This window comes from Lathyrus oleraceus, chromosome 3 (assembly GCF_024323335.1).
Source record: "Lathyrus oleraceus cultivar Zhongwan6 chromosome 3, CAAS_Psat_ZW6_1.0, whole genome shotgun sequence".
Lineage (NCBI taxonomy): Eukaryota > Viridiplantae > Streptophyta > Magnoliopsida > Fabales > Fabaceae > Lathyrus > Lathyrus oleraceus.
The window spans coordinates 228,283,132-228,290,690 of NC_066581.1; the positions used below are offsets into that span (position 1 = coordinate 228,283,132).

A 7,559-nucleotide genomic window follows, 5' to 3' on the forward strand; every position below is an offset into this window, starting at 1 on the left:
TTCACCACACAAAAAAATGTCATAACACATACGGATCAACATAAAAATGCAATATGATTCCAAGGCAAACATTACCAACAGATAACCACTTCTCCTCCTTAACCATCACAAATGCTATTGTTTGAAACTAAATAAAAGACTTAATTGTTACACAATATTATCTAATCACCAAAGCAAATTCAAAAAATATGAATTGAATCACAATACCATAGTTCTTTGGAAGGCTTCCAATCAAAAACTACTTTTAAGACATAACTCCAAAACCCGGCTGCAAAAACACACACAACAGCCGAATCGAAAAAATTAAAGCATTTCAATCGAAAAAGTAAACATGACTTATATTATCGTGCAGCTAACTGTTCACCGGGAGTAAAACCCTAAACACAAAAGAGACATAAGAATAAGAATACAAAGTTGAATAGAAATAAACATTGAAATAGAATTTATAGCAATAGATACACATACGTTGGAACAGATCTATAGAAGATGCGATAAGGAACGGATTGGTTGAAACTATACTAAATCGATGCGGCAAATCGTGATGTGCAATATCGAGGAGGTGGAATTGGAAAGATTGAAGATGATTTTTGAAACATAAAAGGGTAACAATATGGTTAGGAAAAATTGAATGGTTCAGAAACAACAAGGTTGAAGAACATGAAGCATGATGTGTAGAAATAACTTGAGAATTTTGTTAGTTCAAAATAGTTTGTTTCAGATCCAAAGTGAAGTATGGGTGGTAAAAGGGAAATGGAGAAATGGAAAAGATAGTTTTTAGTTGTGAGCGCAGAGCTGAAGCTGTCCTTAGGGAAGAAAGAAGAGAGAAGGTTGAGATAAAAGAGTGTTAGAAGAAGGAAGAGATATGTTAGATAAGAGATACTATGTGATAGCAGAAGGAAGAGAAATGTGAAAAAATATGTATTGATAAATCATCACGAGGGGGAAACATACACCGTGGGAGAAAACACTAATCCAAATAAGTGAGGGAAACATCACATATTCATTCAAAGTCCTAAGATGATAGATGTTTGGATCCTTTCACTTATATCCTAAGGTGATAGATGTTTCGGTCATTTCACTTATAAAGTTCTTAACCTCCACTTTTCTAAGCAATATAGGACTTAAAAATCACTTTTTTTCTCAACACAACTAACACTCTCAATATCCATCCACATGCTTGTACGGCCATTGACCGACACCCTTACTCGTCATGGGCACTTCAACGTAAGACGCTGCCTGACAACCATGTCAGGAAGACTTTTGACACAAGGAGTCAATTCCTTATAAAGTTCTTAACCTCCACTTTTCTAAACAATGTAGGACTTAGAAGTCATTTTTTTCTTGACACAACTAACACTCTCAATATTCATCCACATGCTTGTACCACCATTGACAAACACTCTTACTCATCATGGACACTTCAATATAACACACTGCCTAACAACCATGTCAGGAAGACTTTTGACACAAGGAGTCAATTCCTTATTCGAACTAGGCTCTGATACCACTGATGGGTCATCATGAGGGGAAACATTCATATTGGAAGAAACACGCACTTAAAGATCAAAGACTCACCCAAACAAGTGTGAGAGACACCACATATTCACTGAAAATCTCAATGTGATAGGTGTATGGGTCTTTTTACTTATAAAGTGCTTAACCTCCACTTTTCTAAGCAACATGGGACTTAGAACTCACATTTTTTTCTCAACACAACTCACACTTATTTCTTTATAATAAACGGCAATAGGCTTCAAGATGTAGGTATGCTAGGTATGCTGCTCCATATATAATAAAATAGAATAAATAGAGATTTGATAAAAACTTTGTTTTTGAAGACAAATTGAAGGCGTCCAAAAAATTGGAGAAATGAAATAAAAAAATAACAATCATTTTTATATTAAAAAATGATAATAGTATTTATTTTAAAATAAATTTTATTTGTTAAAGTGACGGTCCTATTACAACGAGGGAATATTAAAAGGATTGTAAAAAAGAAATTCATTGTTTTGAGAAGTTACATCGATATGTAACATTATTTTGTTAAGGAAAAGGGTACTAAAAACTTGGGGTCATATCTTGTCATTTTTTAATTGATTGTTAGACTTATGGAATCTTTTTATCATAATTTATTTAAGGAATGAGACAATTGATTATGTAAGTTAATTTATTTGGAATGTATTAAATTTGTATTAAAAGAGAAGTTTGTACAAAATATTGAATCACTTAATGTATCTATACAACAAGTTTTTAAAAAATATGCATAACTTATTATGTGGAGTTATTTAAGAGAGATACCGTGCATCCTATATGTTAACTTTAAGATATATAATTTATTGAAGATAATGTCGTATGTTTATGGTTATTAAAAAGATATTGCAAAATTAGAACAAAGAAGATAGGGATGGAAATTGTATTTAGAAAATTTAAAGTGTGTGAATTTATATTAATAATTAGGTTTAATTTATCCCCATCAATTATTATATATCATATGATGAATTTCCTTCTTGGTACTTTGAATATCTTAATGTAAATTATACAAACAAATTAAATTTATCTTTTGATAATCGATTATAGATAAATATTTTCTAGACTTCATTCACGCATTAACGAATTGAAGAATGCTTTAGAATTATTGTAATAGGAGAGATATGGATTATAACAAATCTGATTTTTTGTATGTGTTCTTTCGGTTTCTCAAGTGTCTCTATTTATACAAACTAATCATGTGTTTGATAAAGATAAACACATTTTGAATTAAATTTTACATTTGAATTAATGAATGATTATATTGCTACAACTTTCAAATAGTCATAAAATTCTTGTCATATTATATTACGAGGTTCATGTGTTTGAACCAAGTATTATTTCATTTAAAATTTAAAATATAATTTTTTATTACGGTTTATTATAAAAATAAATTGTATAACTTGATATGAAATTTATATTCATTATTACATAAATACAAACTTTCAAATATAACATTTTGGAATCTCTGACAATCTACCATCGTTTACAAAATATCACAATATCTATTTTCTTTCTAAAATATCATGATTTTAGATAATGGTATTTTACGATTTGAATCGTTATTTAAAAGTTAAGTTTTCATTTATCCCCGAATAAATTAGTAGACAAATTTTGAACCAATTATTCATTAGAACAAATGTGCATAATTCTCACATATGAAATCTCGGTACTATCAAAAAATTATAAAAATTGACACATTTAATAAGGTCTTGTGTCACATATCTTTTTCATGAGAATTTAAAAGTAAAACTCTTTAACTCTATGAAGCGTCCCCACTTCATTCTCTTTCAGATAGACTGTATCAGAAATGCAACTATAATATGCACTTTAGCAAATTCTTGCTATATGTCCATTAAGAGTAAAACTCAATCTTCTAACTTTCTACTTATGATACCCGAGTACTTTTGTTCTTTGAAATGTATCTATAGTTAAGCACTTTCAACTTTTTAATAATGTATTTTCATCTTTAAACTCAAGACTTGATGTTAATCAAGTGTGAGTTGAGCTTTCATTATTGATTATTAATTAGATATTGACTTGTATCAAATCCCTACATGATGTCTTCAACATAATTTTATTGTCATACATTTCATCAAATAACTGCAAGATATTTCTATTTAAATAATTTTTTTTAAATATTCATACATACATATAAACATGTCTTATATATATTTTTGATAGCTTAACCAACTATCAAATAACCATGACAATGTAGTCATTAAATTACTTTGTATCTCGTTGAGCATTTTAAATCATTTAAAATTTACTATTAAACCATTTAATAACAAGCTATGTGATTTAAAGTTTCACTTTTCTTTCAATAAGCATACAACATTATTTACTTAATACAAGAAGCATGTAAAACAACATTAAACGTGATTGCCAAATTTATATACCTGAAAGAATCATGATAATAAAATCATCATATTCAATATTTATCTTATATATGGTTCAATCATGTTCTGGACCAGCCAAAAGCCCCAAAAAGCCAAGGTCTGATCCACTCTAAATAACCCAATATATAAAAACTTGCATACTAGATTCTTAAGGTACACTTTCTGATCTCCATTTTTTATAACACTCGTCTTGAATTCTGAATTGACTTGGGCGTTGAGTGCTAACATTGCAGATTCACCCTCGCACTGTCATATCAGAGATTAACACCGCTAATTTAAGATTCAACACCGCCGATATTCACCTATTTCTGGTTCCATAAGGAAACAGTGCCCCCGTTTGTAAGAATTTGACTCATAATTCCCGTAAAATTCCACGAGTAGATCATCTTTGATCCAAAGTCAGATATTTACCAGGAGCATTAAATATGGGGACATTAACTTCATTCATCACGCCAAAGAGAACCATTAAATCTTTTTACCATCCTACACCAATTATCATCTATCCATGAGATCCGTAGTGTAGCAACATCTAGTGTAGATCTACCATCAGAGTGCATTTCCCGAACAACAATTTTCTTCGATCAGCGGAGTGGATATCAATTGGAGATAGGATTTATAGATTGGGAAAAGATCAACAGAACTCCAAACGTCGACCTGTCGCTTATTTTAATGATCATTATCGCTGATCGTACTTTGATAGAATTCCGCGCAGATGACAGATGCTCCTGCAACATCCTCTACACCGATAGTTTAGTACAATTAGGCCTGAAATAACCCGATCTGAATCCGTATCACGGATGAAATCTATTGGCCTTCAACGATTCGATAACCCTCCCTTGCGGAATGATAGATATGACGATGTCGTTGGGAGAAGAAGTATGTGAGAGAAACGTAACCCTATGCTTCCTCGTAATTCCGTGTAAGAGCTCATTCAGGGGGATGTAGCGGTAAAAATTTGAGATTAAGCTATTGATTAACTTAACTCACAAAGCAAGAGTCTCCACTGCGCTTTTATTATTTCCAAAGGAAAGCAAAAAAGTACGAACAAAAACCAATTTTTTTTAAAAATAAAACTAATAAAAAGAGATAAGGGTATGCGGGTTAGTTATGCAAAGTGAAGGTATTAGCACCCTAAACATATATAGTACTCTATAGGAACCTCTTTGAAAATCTGTGCATTTTGGCTTAAAATATTGTTGTTTGTAAAAAGATTGGGGGGATAAGAAGAGAAATGTTCTTATAGTTTTTGTGTTTGTCAAGACTTCTTGAGCCTCATGCCAACGTACCAACAAAGTGCAATGGAGGATCAAAACCTCGTAGTTCGTGGTAAAAATAATAAATATTATTATTTTTAATTCATTTTTAATGAAAAGACATTTTGTCATTTTAAGGAGAATATTCAACTAGTCACCCACAAGTATGAGAACTTTGCATCATCACAGAGAAGGGCTCCAACTTGGATAAAGATCAACAAGTATGCCACTAGCTATCTTATATGGAAAAGAATTATCATCAATATTATGGGGATAAGACAATTATATCTCAACTACGGAAATGACTCATGCCTAAACTTTGAGAAAAAGGTTTTAAAAGAAAAAGTGCACAAAGGGCACACAATAGTTTGATTGAGTTATGCATTTTTTTAAGTCTTTTGAAATTTGTTTAAACGTCCTTAATATGTGTTAGCATTTATTAAGAAAAGATTTTGAAAAATCACTTGACAAAAGTCAAGGTTTATTAGGAAAGTGGTTCAAGTTTGAAATATAAGAAAGTTTTTGAAAAGAGAGAGAAGATTTTGAAAATTAAAGAAGGGGAGGAGATGGAGAGATTATCCTAGAACACAAAGTAAAAGCTAGGGAGGAAAGATCTAACCAAGAGATAGCAAGCTTTATAACATGAGTCAAGCAAGAATTCCCTCATTTAGATTAAGCCTCAAGCAAGTCAAATAAGCAAAGATTAACCCAGGTATCAAATGAAATCAAAATAACCAAGCCAAGTCTTCAAAATAAACCCAAAGTCAAAAGTACCAGATGAATCCCAAGGTCTCAAATCACAAACTCCCAAAGCAAGGGCCAAGGTCCTAGTTCTAAGTCCATAACTCCACAACAATGCTAAGGATAATAACCTCAAGTCCATGAATCAAGAGAACTGATTTTTTTAGAAGTTTACTCCTTTATTAATGTCTTTAAAATAAAAAATAAGTACAAATAAACAAAGGAAAAAGAGCATAAGCATAAACAAAGGTCCAAGTGGACAAAGAGCAAACATCATAAGTATAAATAATATGATATGAGATGCTAAAGTAAAAGCATAAAATAAATAACAAGAGATAAAAGGGTAACAATATGGTTAGGAAAAATATAATGGAACGGAAAAATTGAATGGTTCAAAAACAACAAGGTTGAAGAACATGAAGCATGATGTGTAGAAATAACTTGAGAGTTTTATTAAATAGTTTGTTTCAGATCCAAAGTGAAGTATGGGTGGTAAAAGGGAAATGGAGAAATGGAAAAGATAGTTTTTAGTTGTGAGCGCAGAGCTGAAGTTGTCCTTAGGGAAGAAAGAAGAGAGAAGGTTGAGATAAAAGAGTGTTGGAAGAAGGAAGAGATATGTTAGATAAGAGATACTATGTGATAGCAGAAGGAAGAGAAATGTGAGAAAATATGTATTGATAAATCATCACGAGGGGGAAACATACACAGTGGGAGAAAACACTCACCCAAATAAATGAGGGAAATATCAAATATTCATCCAAAGTTCTAAGGTGATAGATGTTTGGGTCCTTTCACTTATATCCTAAGGTGATAGATGTTTGGATCATTTCACTTATAAAGTTCTTAACCTCCACTTTTCTAAGCAATGTAGGACTTAGAAGTCACTTTTTTTCTCAATACAACTAACACTCTCAATATTCATCCACATGCTTGTACCGCCATTGACAAATACCCTTACTCGTCATGGGCACTTCAACGTAAGACGCTACCTGCCAACCATGTCAAGAAGACTTTTGACACAAGGAGTCAATTCCTTATAAAGTTCTTAACCTCCACTTTTCTAAGCAATGTAGGACTTAGAAGTCATTTTTTCTTGACACAACTAACACTTTCAATATTCATCCACATGCTTGTACCACCATTGACAAACACCCTTACTCGTCATGGACACTTCAACGTAACACACTGCCTAACAACCATGGCAGGAAAACTTTTGACACAAGGAGTCAATTCCTTATTTGAACTAGGCTCTGATACCACTGATGGGTCATCATGAGGGGGAACATTCATATTGGGTGAAACACGCACTTAAAGATCAAAGACTCACCCAAACAAGTGTGAAAGACACCACATATTCACCGAAAATCTTAATGTGACAGGTGTATGGGTCTTTTCACTTATAAAGTGTTTAACCTCCACTTTTCTAAGCAATATGGGACTTAGAACTCACATTTTTTTCTCAACACAACTCACACTTATTTCTCAATAATAAACGACAATAGGCTTCAAGATGTATGTATGCTAGGTATGTTGATGCATATATAATAAAATAGAATAAATAGAGATTTGAAAAAAACTTTGTTTTTGAAGACAAGTTGAAGGCGCCCAAAAAATTGGAGAAATGAAATCAAAAACGCTG

General features: G+C 32.0%; 1 long non-coding RNA gene across 1 annotated transcript; it reads right to left on the reverse strand.

Moving 5' to 3' along the window:
• Nucleotides 1-320: 320 nt before the first annotated feature.
• Nucleotides 321-601, reverse strand: LOC127129102 (uncharacterized). The gene is made up of 2 exons (XR_007806163.1): nt 466-601; nt 321-377 (listed from the first exon to the last, which is right to left on the reverse strand). It is a non-coding gene; the product is annotated as an uncharacterized LOC127129102 (long non-coding RNA).
• Between the last annotated feature and the right edge of the window lie 6,958 nt (nt 602-7,559).